Source organism: Ovis canadensis, chromosome 4, assembly GCF_042477335.2.
Source record: "Ovis canadensis isolate MfBH-ARS-UI-01 breed Bighorn chromosome 4, ARS-UI_OviCan_v2, whole genome shotgun sequence".
NCBI classification, from domain to species: domain Eukaryota; kingdom Metazoa; phylum Chordata; class Mammalia; order Artiodactyla; family Bovidae; genus Ovis; species Ovis canadensis.
The window spans coordinates 73,996,279-74,018,976 of record NC_091248.1 but is presented as its reverse complement, the minus strand read 5'-3'; positions in this window follow the sequence as shown (position 1 = coordinate 74,018,976).

The window sequence follows — 22,698 nt, the reverse complement described above, 5'->3', positions numbered from 1 at the left end:
CATTTCCTAGTTGGCTTTTCTTTACAGTTATTTCTTTTCATGGTGATAAAATACACATAATATACAATTTACCATTAGTGGCATTTAGCTCATTTATTGAAACAGTGTTGTACCACTAGCTCCTCTGTCTAATTACAGAACATTTTCATTACCCCCAAAAGAAATCCATTAAACAGTCATTCCCCATTTCCCTGAACTCCTGGCAGCCAATAATTTTATTCTCTCTGTAAAACTGCCTGCTCTGCTTTTTTTGTAATGGAACCATACAATATATGGCATTTTGTTTCTTTTTTTTTTTTAATGTAGCTTGTTGTTCTCATGCTTCACCATGTGTAAGCACTTTATTCTTCATGTCTGAATAATATTCTGTTGTTTATATATGCTACATTTTATTTTTCTATTCATTAATTAATGAACATTTGCATCATTTTCATCTTCTGGCAATTATAAATACTGCTGTGAACATTTGTGTAGAAATTTGTTTGAATATCTGATTTTAGATCTGGATACATACCAAGAAATAGAATTTCTAGATCATATGGTAATTCTGTTTAACCTATTGAGGAAACACCAGCTGTTTTCCACAGTATCTGTACCATTTTACATTCCCATCAGCAAAGTACAAATGTTCCAAAAATTTCTCCATTTCCTTACCAATACTTGTTATATACTGTTTTTTTGTGTGTGTGTGTTTTTTTTTTTTAATTAAAGCCATCCTAGTGTGAGGCTATGTATTACTTCAGCTTTGATTTGCATTTTCCAAATGGTGAATTGGGTTGAGCTTGTTGTCCACTCGTATGTAATCCTTGGAAAAAATGTTTAGTCAATTCTTTGCCCATTTTTAAATTGAGTTTTTTTTTTGTTTGTTTTCTATTGTTGCATTATAAGTGCTTTTTATGTATTATGAATACTAAGTCCTTATTGGATATATAGTTTGTGAATATTTTCCCCTGTTCTGTGCTGTATTTCTACAATCTTGATCCTTTCATTGTTACTTTGCCTCCAATATTTGCTATCCCTACTGTCTCTTAGGAGTAAATATCTCCCTTTCCAATGTGTAGACGAGTAATTCTTTTGTAAACTCTTTCTAACTGAGGCACCAATCTCAGTTACTGGGACCTCAGGCTTCAATGTTGTTCTTTAGTCAGTAAGTCCTGTCATACTGTTTGTAACCCCATGGACTGTAGCCCTCTGCCCATGGGATTTCCCAGGCAAGAATACTAGAGTGGGTTGCCATTTACTTCTCCAGGGGACCTTCCCTACCCAGAGATCAAACCTGTGTCTCCTGCTTGGCAGGTGGATACAGTACCGCTGAGCCATCTGGAAGCCCCAGGCACTTTATTTTCTTAGCTGCTGGTATGAAATGTCTCTTTGTGGAGACCTGTCTTTGTTGAGAGAATAGATTGTACTGGTTTCATTAGGCAAAATCTATTCTCTCAACAAAGACAGGTCTCCACAAAGAGATATTTCATACCAGCAGCTAGGAAAATAAAGTGTACTCCATATTTTTTTCAAGAATAAGTTTTATATTCAGAAAATGATTGTTTTTTTCAAAACATTACATAGAATGATAAATTTTGCTATTATAAAATAGCTATTACTAGAAAAGTTGAAGGCAATAAATGAAGTGGTTATTTGAAGATTTTAAGTGATAGGTAACTTGTCCTGGGAGCATTGATAACCTGATGCAGGTGTGCCAAATATAATCCTTGTAAGGTCTATACTATGGATAAATCCTCTTTGTAGAAGAGTAGTTCTATTACCAAGTCTTTGTCTATAGAAGTTTTCAATCACATGACAGAATTAGGCCAAGTGTGAAATATTGTATACCTAGATTCCTGGTAAAATGAGTGAATTGAAAACATATACGACTTGTACATTTGCTGTCAACCGAGATAAATAAATTTTAAAGAATGTTGACTTTATGATTCAAGATGGGAGCATGGGCAGACTTTCTTTCTTTTTTTTTTTTTTTTTACTGGTACATTTCCACTAGTTTCAGAATATATTTAGGTCCATCCTTATCCCTGTGATATTTTTAAAAAAGTTTTTTTTGACATGTGCTTACTTTAACATTGTCTGTCTCTCAAAACTGGTTTGACAGTAGTACCTAAAGAACAAATCTCTGATAGCTTTTATGGACAGTGGCAGAGCAGTGAATGCAAATATAAACTCACTACTCCTTAAGGGTCAGTTGTTTCTAGTAGGTTTTACATCTCATTCAATTTGACAGCCGTTCCCCAACAGTTTTGGTGAAAGATTTCTTAACTCTGATTAAGTTTATTTATTGATACACTGTTATCATCCGATTTAAAATGTAGTATCACAGATATGCTGAATTTCAGCACCATTAATAAGATAAATTTTGCTTCACACTTTGCAATCTTATGAAATTATAATTAGATTTATATAGCTATAAACTTTTATAGACTTATGTATTATGTATTATATAAATACAGAACACACACACACACACACACACACACATTCTTGAGGATCTTGAGATGAGATCATCTTGGATTTCCTGTGTGGGCCTGAAATCCAAGCATGGGTGTCACTACAAGAATGAGTCAGAGATAAATTATACAGACAGTGGAAGAAAAGATATAGAGGAGAAGATGATATAAAGACAGAGGCAGAGATTTCAGTAATGAAACTACTACCCAAGGAAGGCCAAGGATTGTTGGTAGGCACCAGAGGCTGGAAGAAAAAAGAAAGCATTGGTCCCTAGAGACTTTGGAGAGAATGTGGCACTCTTAGTACCTTGATTTAAGACTTCTTCCCTCCATAACTGTGAGAGAATAAACTATTGTTGTTTAAAGCCACTAAATTTGTGGGTTGTTCATTTGGCAGTCCTAGGAAATCAATGCAGATTTTGTTACTGAGAGTGGGGTGCTGATGTAAAAAGTACCTAAAAATACAGAAGTGGGTCTAGAATTGTATAATAGGTAGAGACTAGAAGAATTTTGAAGTATTTTGTAAAAGTAAAAGCCTAGATTCACTTGAAGAGACATTTGATAAAAATAAAGACCTTAATGGTGCTTCTGGTGAGGTCTCAGAAATAAGAACATATTATAAAGACACTTGTGTTCCTTGTCATAAAGTGACAGAGAACTGTGGCTGAATTGTTTTCTATTTGGGGATGGAAGGCAGATCTTATAAGTAATGAAACTGGATATTTAGCTGAAGAGCTTCCCCAAAAAAGTGCTAAAGATATGGCCTGGTTTCCATTGTTGTGTATGGTAAAATGTGAGGGAAAAGAGATAAGAAAAGAACTGCTAAGCAATATTCAAAAGAAGGAATTCAAGAAATACCTGGAGTAACAGGAAAATTTGGCCTTGGAGTACAGAATGAAGCAGGGCAAAGGCTAATAGAGTTCTGCCAAGAGAGCGCACTGGTCATAGCAAACACCCTCTTCCAACAACACAAGAGAAGACTCTACACATGGACATCACCAGATGGTCAACACCAAACTCCGATTGATTATATTCTTTGCAGCCAAAGATGGAGAAGCTCTATACAGTCAACAAAATCAAGACCAGGAGCTGACTGTGGCTCAGATCATGAACTCCTTATTGCCAAATTCAGACTCAAATTGAAGAAAGTAGGGAAAAAAACTAGACCATTCAGGTAGGACCTAAACAAATCCCTTATGATTATACAGTGGAAGTGAGAAATAGATTTAAGGGTCTAGATCTGATAGATAGAGTGCCCGATGAACTATGGGTGGAAGTTCATGACCTTGTACAGGAGACAGGGATCAAGACCATCCCCAAGAAAAAGAAATGCAAAAAAGCAAAATGGCTGTCAGGGGAGGCTTTACAAATAGCTGTGAAAAGAAGAGAAGCAAAAAGCAAAGGAGAAAAGGAAAGATATAAGCATCCAAATGCAGAGTTCCAAAGAATAGCAAGAAGAGATAAGAAAGTCTTCCTCAGCGATCGATGCAAAGAAATAGAGGAAAAAATAGAATGGGAAAGACTAGAGATCTCTTCAGGAAAATTAGAGATACCAAGGGAACATTTCATGCAAAGATGGGCTTGATAAAGGACAGAAATGATATGGACGTAACAGAAGCAGGAGATATTAAGAAGAGCTGGCAAGAATACACAGAAGAACTGTACAAAGAAGATCTTCATGACCTGGATAATCATGATGGTGTGATCATTCATCTAGAGCCAGACATCTTGGAATGTGAAGTCAAGTGGGCCTTAGGAAGCATCACTACGAACAAAGCTAGTGTAGGGGATGGAATTCCACTTGAGCTATTTCAAATCCTGAAAGATGATGCTATGAAAGTGCTGCACTCAATATGCCATCAAATGTGGAAACTCAGCAGTTGCCACAGGACTGGAAAAGGTCAGTTTTCATTCCAATCCCAAAGAAAGGCAATGCCAAAGAATGCTCAAACTACCAAACAATTGCACTCATCTCCCACGCAAGTAAAGTAATGCTTATAATTCTTCAAGCCAGGCTTCAGCAATACGTGAACCGTGAACTCCCTGATGTTCAAGCTGGTTTTAGAAAAGGCAGAGGAACCAGAGATCAAATTGCCAACATCCACTGGATCATGGTAAAAGCAAGAGAGTTCCAGAAAAACATCTATTTCTGCTTTATTGACTATGCCAAAGCCTTTGACTATGTGGATCACAATAAACTGTAGAAAATTCTGAAAGAGATGGTCATATCAGACCACTTGACCTGCCTCTTGAGAAGCCTATATGCAGATCAGGAAGCAACAGTTAGAACTGGACATGGAACAACAGACTTTTTCCAAATAGGAAAAGAAGTACGTCAAGGCTGCACATTGTCACCCTGCTTATTTAACTTCTATGCAGAGTACATCATGAGAAATGCTGGGCTGGAAGAAGCACAAGCTGGAATCAAGATTGCCGGGAGAAATATCAATAACCTCAAATATGCTGATGGCCCCATCCTTATGACAGAAAGTGAAGAAGAACCAAAGAGCCTCTTGAAAGTGAAAGTGGAGAGTGAAAAAGTTGGCTTAAAACTCAACATTCAGAAAATGAGGATCATGTCATCTGGCTCCATCAGTTCATGGCAAATAGATGGGAAACAGTGGACACAGTGGCTGACTTTATTTTTCTGGGCTCCAAAATCACTGCAGATGGTGATTGCAGCTATGAAATTAAAAGATGCTTACTCCTTGGTAGGAAAGTTATGACCAACCTAGACAGCATATTCAAAAGCAGAGACATTACTTTGCCAATAAAGGTCTGTCTAGTCAAGGCTATGGTTTTTCCAGTGGTCACGTTAGAATGTGAGAGTTGGACTATAAAGAAAGCTGAGCACTGAAGAATTGATGCTTTTGAACTGTGGTGTTGGAGAAGACTCTTGAGAGTCCCTTGGACTACAAGGAGATCCAACCAGTCCATTCTGAAGGAGATCAACCCTGGGATTTCTTTGGAAGGAATGTTGCTAAAGCTGAAACTCCAGTACTTTAGCCACCTAATGTGAAGAACTGACTCACTTGAAAAGACTCTGATGCTGGGAAAGATTGAGGGAAGGGGAGAAGAGGACGACAGAGAATGAGATGGTTGGATGGAATCACTGACTCATGGACATGGGTTTGGGTGGACTCCGGGAGTTGGTGATGGACAGGAAGGCCTGGCGTGCTGCAGTTCATGGGGTTGCAAAGAGTCGGATATGACTGAGTGACTGAACTGATGGAATTAGAACTTGAATTATTTGGGGGTACTTAGCTTATTCAGATTGCAAATGATGGAAAATTAGGCTCTTTACTAATGGGAAAGTATGTGATAGAGGTCCAAGTGTGTGGCTAGACAATTTTTGCTAATCAATTAGATAAGTCTCTCATGAATCCAATCAACTATCTCAGCAGGAGCCAGGAATAGACAAGGGTTAACCAGGAAGGGTCTGTGTGGAGAATACTCTTATCTAATGGTGTTGATGCTTATGATATACCTGGGAGACATGAGGTTTTTGAGACTGCTATACCAGCAGAAGCAATGTCAACTTGGACAAAAGAATACAGACACTTTGAAATGAAGGATATGATGGGCTTCTGGTGTTCTCCATAAGGGAAATGAGTTGATAAAGATTATTGACTTAAAAATGTGCAACCCTTCAAGAAAAAGGAGAGTGACTCTAAGGGCAGAATTGTAAATGCAGAAGCTGATGACAGAGAAGTGGGTGCAGAGTAAGATGGAGGCACTAATATTGCCAGAGCCTCTATGAAGGAACGCATTTCTGTTGTTTTAAGCTTCCAAGTTTGTAGTAATTTGTGTGGCAGCCTAGGAAACAGATTCACTCACATTTTCTTAAATTTGCTGGTATAATTTGCATTCTATTTTAGGTAGTAAAGCGTCTTCCCCAACAGAACATGTCTGGAATTTTTAATTCTCTTTTTTAAAAAGTTTTCTTATGTATGTGTAAAAACTAGAAAAAAGCAAAGTTGATTAGAAGGCAGAATGGCATAATGGAAATCATATTAAACTTTGAATCCAACTAGATTTAAAGTCTACTTCTCCACTATGTGACATCAAGCAAATGAGTAAACCTCTCTGAATCTACTTTCTTTATCTATAAGACAGAAATGATAACAATAAAGTTGACAAGAGAATTAAAGTACAAAATATATTTAATTTGGCAGGCACAGTGTATGCTAATTTTCTTCCCTCCCTTTATCCCAGTAGGAATATTAAAATAAGCAATAGAGGGAGGTTACCCTGTAATCATGAATTTAATGCTTGGAAATTTTGAACATCTAGAGTGGTTTTAGTCCATGTGGCAATTTAGAGAGACTGATAAGAAGGTTAGACCTTTTGCAGTCCTTGTAAAACCTGCTTTTACACAGATGTATATCTTTTTGGCCCCAGGGAATTCATTTAAGAACTTTTTTTGAATGATTGCTTATTAAACTTATGTGTACCAAAAAAAAAAAATATTACACAGTTAGAGGAAAAGAAATATCTCTATCAATGGTAAGTGAAAGGCTGCAGTCTTTGAGTTTTCTGTTACTTTATTCTATCTGCTATATCAGATCCTAATTATTAAAACACACAGACAAGTCCATAGATTCTCAAAATGATCTTGATGATGAATAAATGTCTGTATTTATACTTTCTGCTCACATTTGAGGTTTAATTTTTGAAGACACTTACAGAAGATACATGCAGAGTTTTTCATCTCTCCTGAGTTAAGCCCTCATTAGCCTCACATAAAGTATAGTAAGAATGCTTTGAAAAGTTGTATTTATTTGTTCCAGTGGTGCTTTTCCAACTTTTATGTTCCTATCTTATGTACCAAAATACTGAAATTGAAGAATCGATTCCTCAAAGTTGCATTTATAATAAAACCTCAAATAAATTTGAAATGATTGTGCAGTAAAACCTCCTGAAGGGGAAGGAAGAGGTCCCTCATACTTTATACAATGTGTTTTAAATATTTCTGTTCTCCCTTAGAACGCTTCCTAAAAAGTTTACTCTATTTTCTTTCCTCTTCCTCAAGGATCTCAACTCTAGTTGTATATTAGAGTGTCTGGAGTTGGAACATGGTTATTAAAAAAAGTGGGCATGTGGAAATTTTCTAGCGTGTTCAAGAGTTAATAGAATAGTATAATGTGTTCCCACCTATCACTAGCTTCAACAATGAGCTTATTATCAGTCTTGTTTCATCTATTTCTTGTTTTATCTATATTCCCACCCAATTTTGGATTATGCTGAACCAAATCTAAGCCATCATTACAGATAATATAATCTATAATTATTTTTATAAGTATGTTTGATGAAAACTATTTTTAAACATAACTGTAAGGAAATGGCAACCCACTCCAGTGTTCTTGCCTGGAGAATCCCAGGGATGGGGAGCCTGGTGGGCTGCCGTCTGTGGGGCACACAGAGTTGGACATGACTTAAGCGATTTAGCAGCAGCAGCAGCAGCAGCAGCAGCAGCAGCAGCAGCAGCATAACATCCTTATCATAAACTTCTCCAGAGGAATTTTCCTGGCCAAGAAATTTAATCCAGGTCTCCTGCATTACAGGCAGATTCTTTACAGTTTGACCGATCAGGGAAGCCCTCAGTTCAGTTCAGTTCAGTCGCTCAGTCGTGCCCGACTCTTTGCGACCCCATGAATCGCAGCACACCAGGCCTCCCTGTCCATCACCATCTCCCAGAGTTCACTCAGACTCACGTCCATCGAGTCTGTGATGCCATCCAGCCATCTCATCCTGGGTCATCCCCTTCTCCTCCTGCCCCCAATCCCTCCCAGCATCAGAGTCTTTTCCAATGAGTCAACTCTTCTCATGAGGTGGCCAAAGTACTAGAGTTTCAGCTTTAGCAACATTCCTTCCAAAGAAATCCCAGGGTTGATCTCCTTCAGAATGGATTGGTTTGATCTCCTTGTAGTCCAAGGGACTCTCAAGAGTCTTCTCCAACACCACAGTTCAAAAGCATCAATTCTTCGGTGTTCAGCCTTCTTCATAGTCCAACTCTCACATCCATACATGACCACAGGAAAAACCATAGCCTTAACTAGACAGACCTTAGTCAGCAAAGTAATGTCTGTGCTTTTGAATATACTATCTAGGTTGGTCATAACTTTTCTTCCAAGGAGTAAGTGTCTTTTAATTTCATGGCTGCAGTCATAATCTGCAGTGATTTTGGAGCCCAAAAAAATAAAGTCTGACACTGTTTCCACTGTTTCCCTATCTATTTCCCATGAAGTGATGGGGCTGGATGCCATGATCTTCGTTTTCTGAATATTGAGCTTTAAGCCAGCCTTTTCGCTCTCCTCTTTCACTTTCATCAAGAGGCTTTTTAGTTCCTCTTCACTTTCTGCCATAAGGGTGGTGTCATCTGCATATCTGAGGTTATTGATATTTCTCCCGGCAATCTTGATTCCAGCTTGTGTTTCTTCCAGCCCAGCATTTCTCATGATGTACTCTGCATAGAAGTTAAATAAGCAGCGTGACAATATACAGCCTTGACATACTCCTTTTCCTATTTGGAACCAGTCTGTTGTTTCATGTCCAGTTCTAACTGTTGCTTCCTGACCTGCATACAGATTTCTCAAGAGGCAGGTCAGTTGGTCTGGTATTCCCATCTCTTGAAGAATTTTCCACAGTTTATTGTGATCCACACAGTCAAAGGCCTTGGCATAGTCAATAAAGCAGAAATAGATGTTTTTCTGGAACTCTCTTGCTTTTTTGATGATCCAGCGGATGTTGGCAATTTGATCTCTGGTTCCTCTGCCTTTTCTAAAACCAGCTTGAACATCAGGGAGTTCACGGTTCACGTATTGCTGAAGCCTGGCTTGGAGAATTTTAAGCATTTCTTTACTAGCATGTGAGATGAGTGCAATTGAGCGGTAGTTTGAGGATTCTTTGGCATTGCCTTTCTTTGGGATTGGAATGAAAACTGACCTTTTCCAGTCCTGTGGCCACTGCCCTATCATACACTAAATAACACTTACTCCTAAAAATCATCAAATATAAATGCTCACATTTCACCTAATGTTTTATAATATAATTGTGTATAATTTCTTTTAACTAAAATCCAAATAACAATTATACATCATAATTGGAAGATATATTTTTGAGTCTTTCTTTATAAGATCTCCTTTTTTCACTGTTTTCTTTGACATTTATGAAGACATGTCTTAGAGAGTTATATGATGGACTTGATCTGGTAGCCCCTATCTACATCAAATTATTTACATTTTAATTAATTAAGGTCAAATAAAAATTAGCATAGATTAATAAAATTTAAATGTTACATTAAACATATTTCAAATATCCATTAGTCCCACGTAGCTACTATATTGAACAATGCTTTTACAGAATAATTCCATTGTTGTTCAAAGCTCTAAAGAATGTTAAATTTCTCATGGTAAGGTTTTTTTCCCTGATTATACCCTTATGTCCTTTTAAGTGGTCTGACTCCTGTATTTCCTATAAATTGATAATTATATCTAGAGTATTGATGGATTTGTATTTAATGTTTTGTGCAAAACTGCTAATAATTTTGTTTTGCATTTACTTTAGGAGGTATATAAAAGCTGATGGTCTCTTTTCATGATGCTAGTAGCCACTAGTTATCACTGTGCTTGTACAGAGGTGGTGATCAAAACCTTGCCCAAGAAAAAGAAATGCAGAAAGGCAAAACAGTTGTATGAGAAGGCCTTACAAATAGCTGAGAAAAGAAGAGAAGCAAAAGGCAAAGGAGAAAATGAAAGATATATCCATCTGAATGCAGAGTTCCAAAGAATAGCAGGGAGAGATAAGAAAGCCTTCCTAAGTGATCAATGCAAAGAAATAGAGGAAAACAACAGAATGGGAAAGACTAGAGATCTCTTCAAGAAAATCAGAGATACCAAGGGAACATTTCATGCAAAGATGCGCTCAATAAAGGACAAAAACTGTATGAATCTATAGCAGCAGAAGCTATTAAGAAGAGGTGGCAAGAATACACAGAAGAACTGTACAAAAATGATCTTCATGACCAAGACAAACACGATGGTGTGATCACTCACCCTGAGCCAGACATCCTGGAATGTGAAGTGGGCCTTAGGAACCATCACTATGAAGAAAACTACTGGAGGTGACGGAATTCCAGCTGAGCTTTTTTAAATCCCAAAAGATGATGCAGTGAAAGTGCTGCACTTAGTATGCCAGCAAATTTGGAATACTCAGCAGTGGCCATAGGACTGGAAAAGGTCAGTTTCATTCCAATCCCAAAGAAAGGGGAAGCCAAAGAATGTTCAGAATACCACAGTTGCACTCATCTCACATGCTGGTGAAGTAATGCTCAAAATTCTCCAAACTAGGCTTCAACAGTACATGCATTGAGAACTTCCAGATGTTCAAGCTGGTTTTAGAAAGGCAGAGAAGCCAGAGATGAAACTGTTGAATACCTGTTGAATCACAGAAAATACAAGAGAACTCTTGAAAAACATTTACTTCTGCTTCATTGACTACACTAAAGCCTCTGTGTGGATCACAACAAACTGTGGAGAATTCTTAAAGAGATTGGAATACCAGAGCACCTTACCTGCCTCCTGAGAAGTCTGTATGCAGGTCAAGAAGCAACAATTAGAACCAGACATGGAACAACAGACTGGTTCCAAATTGGGGAAGGAGTACATCAAGGCTGTATATTGTCCCCTGCTTAATTAACTTAACATGTGGAGTATATCATGCGAAATGCTGGACAGGGAGAAGCAGAGGCTGGAATCAAGATTGTCAGGAGAAATATCAATAACCTCAGAAATGCAGATGACACCACCCTTATGGCAGAAAGTGAAGATGAACTAAGGAGCCTCTTGATGAAAGTGAAAGACAAAAGTGAAAAAGTTGTCTTAAAACTCAACATTGAAAAAACTAAGATCATGGCATCTTGTCCCAAAACTTCATTTCAAATGGATGGGGAAAGAATGGAAAGAGTGACAGACTTTATTTTCTTGGGCTCCAAAATCACTGCAGATGGTGACTGCAGCCGTGAAATTAAAAGACCTTGCTCATAGAAGAAAAGCTATGACCAACCTAGGCAGCATATTAAAAAGCAGAGGCATTACTTTGCCAACAAAGGTCCGTCTAGTCAAAGTTATGGTTTTTCCAGTAGTCATGTGTGGATATGAGAGATGGACCATAAAGAAAGCTGCTGCTGCTGCTGCTAAGTCGCTTCAATCATGTCCGACTCTGTGGGACCCCAGAGACGGCAGCCCGCCAGGCTCCCCCGTCCCTGGGATTCTCCAGGCAAGAACACTGGAGTGGGTTGCCATTTCCTTCTCCAATGCATGAAAGTGAAAAGTGAAAGTGAAGTCGCTCAGTCATGTCTGACTCTTAGCGACCCCATGGACTGCAGCCTACCAGGCTCCTTTGTCCATGGGATTTGCCAGGCAAGAGTACTGGAGTGGGGTGCCATTTCCTTCTCCTAAAGAAAGCTGAGCACCGTAGAATTGATGTTTTTGAACTGTGGTGTTGGAAAAGACTCTTGAGAGTCCCTTGGACAGCAAGGAGATCAAACCAGTCAATTCTAAAGGAAATCAGTCTTGAATATTCATTGGAAGGACTGATGCTGAAGCTGAAGCTCCAAAATTGGCCATAACTGACTTATTTGAAAAGACCCTGATGCTGGGGAAGGTTGAAGGCAGGAGTAGAATGCAATGACAGAGGACAAGATGGTTGGCTGACATCATCAACTCAACGGACATGAGTTTGAGTAGGCTCTGGGAGATGGTGATGGACAGGGAAGGCTGACGTGCTGCAGTCCATGGGGTCACAAACAGTCCTACATGACTGAGCATCTGAACTGAACTGAACTGAGTTTTTATAAAATAGCATTTGGATTACTCCATATTTTTCATGATTTCTTTTTTGCCTTGTGTCATTCTTGATTGTATAATTTTAGCATACTTATTACAAGTGATGTTGATTATCACTAAATTTTTGTCTTAGTTTCTGCTACCCCAGTCTTCCATCGTCCTTCAGGGAAAAAATAATCGGCCAACAATCTACCATTTGTCATAGACTTTAGTCCACATTTTGTGTTATTTTGATCGCAATGACAGGCAGCCTATGTTTTTAGGTTAAAAATTTGGTTAAGTTTTATTCTTCTATAAAATAAAATTTCTCCTGGAGATTTTTTATGCTTTAAGAGGACAGATTAAATACATGTGTCTAGTATTGATCCTTTCAAACTTAGCTAAAGCTATAATAAAGGGATAGTATTTTTAAGACTTGGCCCCCTTAAGACAGGAAAGAAAAACAATTGGAATAGCATTTTGGAAGTCAGGAAGCAGATGGTCAAGGACTACCCACTTAGCAAATGCTAACCTGGAAATAGAAAAAGCTGAGAAAGAACCAAATTAAACTGTAAAATTTTCAAAAAACTCAGAAACTGGCAGAACTTAAGGAATTTACAGTGAAACAGTTTGCTGTTAAAGATGATCTGGTGAAACAGAAAGCAAATTCCTAGATAACTTCTCCCATTTCATTTGCCTTCCCCTCCATTACTTGAGTACCTCTGAACATTTGCTTGCTAAGGAAGGTTAAACTGTTCCTGGCCTAGATTTTTCAGAGTAGATGTATAGTATCATAAAGAAAAGAATGAATGGACTATGTGTGTTTGTGTGTATATATACACATGCCAGGAATTTTGTCTCATACTTTAGTTGCCTTTCAGAACATGTAAAACCAGACTTCTGTCCCATAATAGAAAACTAAAAGATTTACCTTTAGGAAACTGGCCTTCCCACAAAAGAAGAAAGCAAATATATTGACATCCAAGTTTTCTTAATGCCTGTCCAGATTTCCCTCTAATGAAGTTCAAATTGGCACCTCCTTACTAGGATGCTTAGCATGTTCAGTCTGGTTTTGAGCCCACTTCCTGCTATTCTTGATCATGAGCAGGCAAACAGATGATAAGACATTTGGAGGAAGACTTTAATAAAGAAGGTAGGGAAAAAGGAGCAAATAGAAAAAAGAAGCAACTTAGAGAAGACAAGTATTAGGCAGAAAGAAAACAAATAACATTAATATCCTAGCAGTGATATTAGAGACGATTGTATTCTTAAAAGACAGACTAGATAGTATGAAGAGAAACATTCAGAGAACACCATGAAATTAGAGAAGTGATTACAGGAAAAAAATATCTATGAAAGTGTTGTGATATAATCTTGTGGGGATCTCTCAGAAGAAAAGGACCAAAATTAAAAAACAAAAACAAAAAACCAGAAAGATAAATCTAGAGGACCAGTGTTTTTGTTTTTGTTTTTTTACAACAGAAACACTAGAAGCAAGCAACAATGTGCAGTACCTTAGAATAACTGAAGAAAAATGGTTTCCAACTAACAATTCTATACCTGGCCTGCTTCAAGTTGTATTTTAGACATGGGAAGGGAAATTTAATTTCCCATTCCCCTTTCTTCAGAAGACACTAAAAAATGTGTTCCATAAAAATGGGAAAGTTAATAAGTAAAGATGAATGCAAAGATGGGATGGAGGTAAGAAACAGAAGGTCAAACACAAGAAAAAGACAAGAAACTTCTAGCAGGATGGTGAAAAGTAAATCCCAAGTTAATTGACTTCCTCTAGGTTTAGATGATGATCTGTGAACATGGCTGTCATTTGGAAATTCGGTGGTCAAGTATGATGGAGAGCTTCATAGCAATCCATCCCACAGAGTGAACTGATGGGCATAGTGGATGTCAACAAGCTTATCTCTTTTACTGATATGAGTCACGATGTTGCTCATACATGACTGAGACCAGAGGAGAAGGTAACCAGGAAGTCATAAGTGATTACTTTGAGGCCTGTTGTCTTTTTCAACTGACATTACATAAGACTCTCAGCTCCTCATGCATTCAAATGCAGAAAAAAACAAAAATCTAGCCCAACTTGAATTCTTAAAAAAAAACCAAAGTAATACATAATATTTTCCTAAAACTAATACATAATATTTTCCTAAAATTAATACATAATATTTATACATAATAAACTAGTACATAATATACTCCTCAAACTCATTTCCACCTGGAATCTCAAATATGACCTTATTTGGAAACAGTGTCTTTGCAGATGTAATTAGTTTAGATGAAGCTATACTGGGTTAGGATGGATCCTAAATTCATTTATGAAGATGAGAGTAGAGGACAAAAAGAAATACAGAGAAGAAGGTAACATGAAGACAGAGCCAGATCGGAGTTATGCAGATGTAAGTCAAGGAACACCAAGAACTGCTGTCAGCCACAGAGTCTCAGAATAGGCAGAGAAGATTCTTCCCTAGAGCCTTCAGAGGGAGCAAGGCCATGCCAACACCTGGATTTCAGAATTTCAGCTTCTAGAACTATGAAAGAATACACTTCTATTCTTTTAAGCCACCCAGTTTGTGGTTATTTACTTGCAATTAATAGGCTTATTTTCTAGAGATTCAGGATGTCAAGTTCATAAAATATGATCATGTCCACAAAAGTTGGTTACTGGGATTTTGGTTCATAAGCATGTATTTTTTTCCAATTTTTAAAGGGAAATAAAATCAAGTGACATCATTTCAACTCAGTTCTAGTCCCAAAATGTGTTCTTTGCTAAGTATGAAGACTGCTTGTAGAAGGTGTGATCTGTCTTTTTGATCAGAATGGCAACTCTGATGGTGAAGGGATGTGGTCTCAGTGAGGACTGAGAAAATTTATTCTGACTCACTCCTTCCATTACTTTCAAGGCCTCTCATATCTGCCAACTACATCCATATTACCTCCTTCATTTTCTTTCTGGCTGTTGTTATGATGCAACAGAAAAGGTTGTATTACCTCTACCGCTTCCCAGAGAATTCACGTTCCTTCTTTCTATTGTTCTGAAGATTTTACGTTAAACACAGTCTCTATTCTATTCTCTTACAATACTTTTATCTTTTAAAAAATAGAAAAAGTAATCCATAATGTAAATGGGTCAGAATGTTCACAGTGGATCAAAGAAACATATTATTTTAGAATAAGAAGATGCTTATGGATACAAAGGTTATGATATGAAAATATTTTTGCTTTCCAAGAATATTTATTAAGAAGTAAAAATTTTAGGCACATCAAATGTGATGCAAAAGGCAGCTTCCTAGGTTTAAGCCAATTTGCTGAATAGCACCCTTGTGGGGAATTGAAGAATCCATTCTGAGTCTCTTGTTAGCACTTTTCATATATTTAATTTTAAGTTTTCCTTAGTGTGCATTTCAGGAATAAGAATATAACCACTTTTTTTCCTGCCTGGAGGAGTATTAAGAAGTTTTGGAAAGATGATGCTCTATAAATTCAACATGGAATGATGGATTTCTGGCAAGCAGAAATATGTGTTGTGCCAGTTTGGAATTCCACCCAAATGCTATAGTTGGCATCTGAAAGTGTGCGAGAATGGATTTTTGTTTGTTTGTTTGCAGCAGGATTTGGATGTGAATCACTTCAGTCATGCAACCAATTTGATGTGTATAATTCAGGTATCAGTTCAGTTCAGTTCAGTCGCTCAGTTGTGTCCGACTCTTTGCGACCCCATGAATCGGTGACAATAAAAGAGCAAAAGTAAATATTCTGTGGAATTGTGAAATCTTACAGATTGGCAGTCCCTTGATTGTCTTCCTGTGGTTGTGGCAGGCATCTTTACCACTCAGATAGAGTTGTTTCCTTTCCCAGACAAATGGATTTCCTGATAGCACTTTGCCAGGAAGTCAATTTTCCTCATCAACCATAGTTTTTCTTTTTTTCCTGAGAAAGATAAGGATACTTGTTGTGTATAAAAGAGATAAAAGAAGATGTCTTCAGTTTAATCAGTGGATCAATTGGCCGTGTGGTCAACTGGTGTAACCTGATAAATCTCTTTAGGAGTATATGGTTCCAACAGATGCTATCTTAGATAAAGTGTGCAGAATGGAATGAGGAATGTAAATGAATAGGGGCACGTAGGGGTACCAGAGAGAAATTGCAGCACACAAAAGGAATTGAAAAGGAATGTCCAGAGACATAGGAAGTTAATCGAGAAAAGTGTCATAGAAATAGAAGTAAGAAATTTGAGAGAGGGTGATTAGTTATTTGTTCCAGAGATCTTAAATAAGGTAGCCTGAAATCTGTCTCTCTATGGAAACTGGTAATGAGGGTGATTGTTGGCATAATGTAGGATGATAATAGTGTTGTTAATGAGAGGACTTTTGGTGTAATGAAACAGCATAGGTAGATTGCATTGAGCTAAAAAATGAATGGGCCATGGGAAGGTACAATGCAAATGTCAACTTCTCTTTCAACAAAATTTTGTGAAGGGAAGAACAGAGCCATGATAGTAAATAGGTAAATATAAGTTGTGGCCATTGGGCCACATTTAGATGCTATGAACACAGTGTAGTAGATGCTAGGATAAGTGTAGCCAAAGAATCTCTGAGAATACAGAAGAGCGCTTAATCATCCTAAAGGGGAAGGCTTAGTGGACAAGAAAAGCCTTCTGATAGGTAAAGGCTTCAGAAAGGGTCGCCTGGTAGATGCCACTTCAGGTTCTCCTGCATAATACCATTCTAGGAAATTTACTTAACTTTTTTGCGGTTATGTAGTTTAACAGATTAATTTGAATGTTTCACTCCAACCTTTCTTTCTCATATACTTTTCCTTTCCCAGCCTCACCCACCATAACCCACATTGAAGTAGAAGCCAAGATTAAAAGAAATTGCCCAATTAAGTATGAGATGATGATCCTCTTCTTAAGACACTTATTACACAGCTGGTGTTTGGATACACAGGAATGGCCTGCAGTAAGGGGAGGGTTAATGCTGAGTAAGCAACAAAACTTAAGTTGGAGAGGGAATATACTAGATGAAGAGAGCATTTTAGCTAATTAATATTAGTGTTTTTTTTTTCTTTTTTTTCAATTGCAGAAGACCAGTTTGGAAAGTTAGAAGGGATTCAGGATGAACTGGCCTTAAGTATGAGTGTCCCTTATGGCAACTCAAGTGCAACCTGCCTTTTGGCATTTCTGGACACTTATAAGTGTCCCCTGTATGTTGTGGGGGCAGGAGGAACATGAACAGATTGTAACTTCAATAAGAGGGAATGAAACTTAACCAGGGTGAATATTTCTATAAGCAGGAACACCAGTGTCTCAAGCATCAATGCTTTTACCTATAAAATGGGACTAATAATATTACCTACCTACCAAATAGTGTCATTGGGAACATTAAATTTTCACAAGCATCATTTAAACTACATATTGAATGACTGCATTTATATGAAACTCAAAAATACCCAAATCTTGTCTATGCTCTCTTAAACCCAAATAGTGATTACTCATGGTGAGAAGCAGCAGTATGGACTAGGCAGGTATGCAAAGGGAGGTTTCTGGGGATGCCGGGGTCCAGCCCCAGTGGATCCAGGGTAATTCGAAGTGGGGATGGCGTAGGTGAGGAAAAACTTATTTATTTATTTAATTAGAAATATAAGATTAGATTAGAAAGAAATAGTGTAGTAGGAAAATTAAGTGGAGAAAAGAGGCTGAATAACTTGGTTTATGTGGAGGACTAATAAAACTTCAGGGCAAGAAGTCTGCACCATCTATGTTAGACCACCGGCATCCTCTTGAATATTGGAGGGTGCCCTGCCTTGGACTCCCTCTCATGTGGAACTTAAAAGCCAGGGCAGGTAGGTAGACATGGCGAGCCTCCATGCCCCAGATGGGAATTCAGCCAGAAAATAGAGTAAGGAAGAGACACGAGGGAAACCAGTCCTTCCAATGACTGGCCCGGCGTCTATTGTCTAGAAAGGCCTTTTATACCTTTTTTATTGTACATAGAGATCAATGGGTAATACAAAATTTTGCAGTTTTAGCAGCCCAGACTCTTACCAAAACCAGGCTTTTCTCTCTGCATACCTGGTTGTATACACAAGTCTTAGGTGATTTACATCATCTTCCGGCTAAAAGGGCCAATTAACATTTTACAGCCTTTTTTTCTGATAAGGGTATGTCAACCAGAAGAGTTATTTGTGTTGATCTTCTCAAAGTCTGGTGCTACTCTCAGAAAGCACTAAATAGTTACATTCTTACATAGCAGAGATACAGCAATTTATAACAAGTAAAAGGAGTACAGTGATTTATAACAAAAGAAAAGTAATTAACTCAAAAGTCTAGTGTTGCTAACATCAAAACTACTATATACCTTTTTCCGTATCCCGATTACATTGATTAATATCCTCCCAGGTGCCTAAAAGATAAAGAATATGGAGGCCTGGCAGCAATCATTGAGTCAACAGTGAAATCCGTCACCAATATGATTTTTAGCTCTTTAGAAAAGGCTCTGTATCTTTAAGATGTTTAAGCTTTGTCCCTGTCATGGATGGGGGGCTGTAAGCAATTCACAAGCTGTAAAAAGTCCAGGGGAACCTGTTAGGCAAGCTAGAGAGTTATCAGAGGGGGTTTGAACTGAAACATCCCTTTCAAATGCAGAAGACTAAAGCCCTGAGTTAACTTTTTCCAGAGTGTGTCAGAAGAGTGGAACAGCACAGTACAATAAGGCAGGCAGATTCTTGTTTTGGGGGTACATGCTCAGGAAATTCCATGGGGAAATCCTGAGGCCTGACTCGCCTTGCCGTTCAAGCCTCTCCACATGACCTTGTCATGGGTGGGATTCCTCACGCTGGCTCCCGGCATGGGGCAGCTTGTGAAATTTTGTTTCGTAATAAGTTTTGGTTAAAATGATATGCTTACTTTGTGAATTTATAGGGTTTTATATTTATGAATTATATGTTTTCTCCTTGATATTAAACTTTATAATAATTACTAAATTGTTTAATTATACATTAAATAACTTCATAGTCTAAATGTCAATATTGCCATCATGGCTAATGCTTATGATTATATGTTCTATAATTTATGGAATTGGCAAAAAGTTTTTTTTCCTCCTTATTTTAGTAGCAGCTTTATTTTTTTCAATTTCTTGTACTGATACCAAACAAACAAACAAAAGCAAAATAACTTGAGCATTAAAACAATGGTGTTACACCAGTTTTATACTTAATTTCAACATTAACACTGAACACTAATAACTCAATATGAAAGGCTGATATATCAAAAGAAGTGTTTCAAGACAAAAGGAAGCACAGTCTCTTGAAGAAGAGAATTATAAGCATGGATGCTAAACAACAATAATAACAGGTAATGTACCTGTTACCAAGATGATTGGGCAGTTTTGTAAGAAAAGCAATCCCGTTTGTCATTTAATATGCTTTATTTTCAGCTGATGGAGTTGTATTATAGTCCATTTTTCTGTCCCTTAATTAGAATATATGCCTATAGAAACTCTCCCACTTCAAGCTACCAGGAACATTGGATACACTTTTACATTAAGTGCAGGCTAAATTTAAATATTATAAAGAATAATCTCTTGACTCTAAATGCATAGAATGATCTGTAGCAGATAAGCTAATTAGAAAACATGACCACCTCAATATGTGTGCTATCTTTTTGACCTAAAGACTAAGCTTTTAACAGCCCCTAAGTAGGGGTGGATGTGGAATAGATGGTAGGGGGGCAGTTAAGACTCTTTGTACTTTCTCAACATGGAGACATGTTTCTTCAAAGCTCTGTTCTACACCTTTAAGTAAAAATGGGAGTAGAGGAAATCTACTAGTCTAACAAAGGAAAGGAATCTGGAAAGTGATTTAATTCAGCTTGGACTTGGGAACTCAATTGAAAAAAAGATTTTCCCTCAGAATATGTAATCACAGGCGTTTGCCACTGCACATTTGTGTCGGGTACACAAACTGGTGACCACCTATTCTGCCATCTTTCTGACTCCTACTGGAACTTAAAGTTCAAATTTATATTAGCCACATGGTCTGAAAAAATTGTAGCCTGAGATATTAACCTAAGCATTCCAAAATAGTACTCCAACCTGTTAGCAAAATATGCAGATCTTTCTTCAAAATACACCTAGTGATACTGCCAAGTCAGTTCTCATGGTTTCTCTGTACCAAACTATTCTTCAGTTCAGTTCAGTCGCTCAGTCGTGTCCGACTCTTTGCGACCCCATGAATCGCAGTATGCCAGGCCTCCCTGTCCATCACCAACTCCTGGAGTTCACTCAGACTCGCGTCCATCAAGTCAGTCATGCCATCCAGCCATCTCATCCCCTGTCGTCCGCTTCTCTTCCTGCCCCCAATCTCTCCCAGCATCAGAGTCTTTTCCAATGGGTCAACTCTTCACATGAGGTGGCCAAAGTACTGGAGTTTCATTCTTAGCCACCAGTATAATCTTCCCTGTGCATTATTGTGGTAACTGCATAAGAAGTTTCTTTGCTTCTAAACTTGATATCTTTATTTATTCTCTACAAAGTCATATCTTGCCACTCATCAGATCAAAACTCCTAGTGATTTCCTATATCACACAGAATAAACTCCAGATCCTTACCATGGTGCTCAACAAGGCACCTGGAACCAGGTTCCTCCTGATCTGGTCCCAACAGATTTTCTGATCCCATTTCCTTCCCTCTCAGAAGGAACTAAACTGCTGACAACTTGTTTTCAGACTTTTAGCCTCTAGAATTATTCTAAGATGTACATTTCTGTTGTTTAAGCCATCCAGTTTGTGGTATTTTGTTACAGTAGCCATAGGAAACTAGTGGAACATTTATTCAAAGAGGACATCTCTCTGTACTTGATATGTGCTCAGTTGCTTCAGTTGTATCCAACTCTTTGTGACCTATGAACTGTAGCCCGCCAGACTCTTCTGTCCATGGGATTCTCCAGGCAAGAATACTGGAGTGGGTTGCCATGCCCTCTTCCAGGGGATCTTCCTGACCCAGGGATTGAACCTGTATCTCTGGTGTCTCCTGCATTGCAGGCAGGTTCTTTACTTACTGAGTCACCTGGGCAATAACACTGTGAATTCATTTCCCTTTACTCTATACCTTGTATTATTTGTTCTTAGCATCTGAATTCTTTGTCTCCTTGTCACAAAAATACCAAGTTGTGAGAATCTGCCTGTATTTTCTTGTACTATCAAACACAATCAAGAAAAAAATCTAGAAAGTTTGAAGAACTTCAGAAAATAATGATTTGAAACAGTAATCATGTACTGTGCCCCTCCAAATGAACAAATGAAAGAAAGATCAGATCCACTGTCAAATGTTCAAGTAATAGATAATTGAATCTCATAAAAATTTATTCAGTAATAGAAAAACATTAATCTTGTCTATCTCATTTAAGGAATTTGATACATATCTGATAATTAAAGCAGAAAGAGTGCCCCATGGTATTTTTATTAACCTCATGTCATACCTATGTGTTGAGCATTACTCTAAGCACTTTATGAATGTTAACTCAATTATTCCTTTTACCCACCAACTGAAGTAGAAGTAGGTACAATTACTGTTTCCATTTTGCATATGAGCAATGGAAGGAAAAAATTTTGGTAATTTTTCTGAGATAACAGGGGTAGTAATTGGTAAAGCATGGACTGAAAGCCAAACAGATTGGCTCTAGAAATTGTTTTGTTAAGTGTTATGCCATGGTGCACTCAAAGAGATGCTACAGGGCAAGTTCACTTACAAGTAAATGCACAAATAGCTTTAAATTATATTAGCTTACTAAATCTAGTAATGTATTGAAAGAAAACATTCATGATTAAGTTGGGCATAGTCCAGTTATTCTTGGAAATATTTAATGGTGAAAACTAGTGTATTACACAAATTATATTAAATAACGAAAGCATATGTTCATTTTGTATGTAGAAAACATTTTTGTAAAATTCAGTGTTTATTTATCATTAAGAAAAAAATGAAGCTATAAGTAAATTTTGTGGAAAACTGTCTCCTAAAATCTCAGCAAAAATCACACTTATTTTGTGATAGAAGAAATGTTTTCTTTTAACTCAGGAAGATGACAATAATGCCTGCTATAGCCATTTTTAGTCAACATTGTGGTTGAGGCCCTAAGCAGGGCTGGAACACAAAAAATAATGAAAGTTGTAAGATTTTGAAAGTAAGAAACAAAATTTTCAATATCCTCATGTAATATGTTTATATTTAAGCTTAGAAAACTTAATAAAGAAATATTTGGAATTGATGTGAGTTCAGAAAGGTAACCATACATAAGATCATAAATCTATGATGTTCTATACACAGCAACAATAAATAGGATAAGATTATAAATACAGTAAAAGCTGTAAAGCACTATGTAATACATATAAAGAAAGTGTATAAATTGTT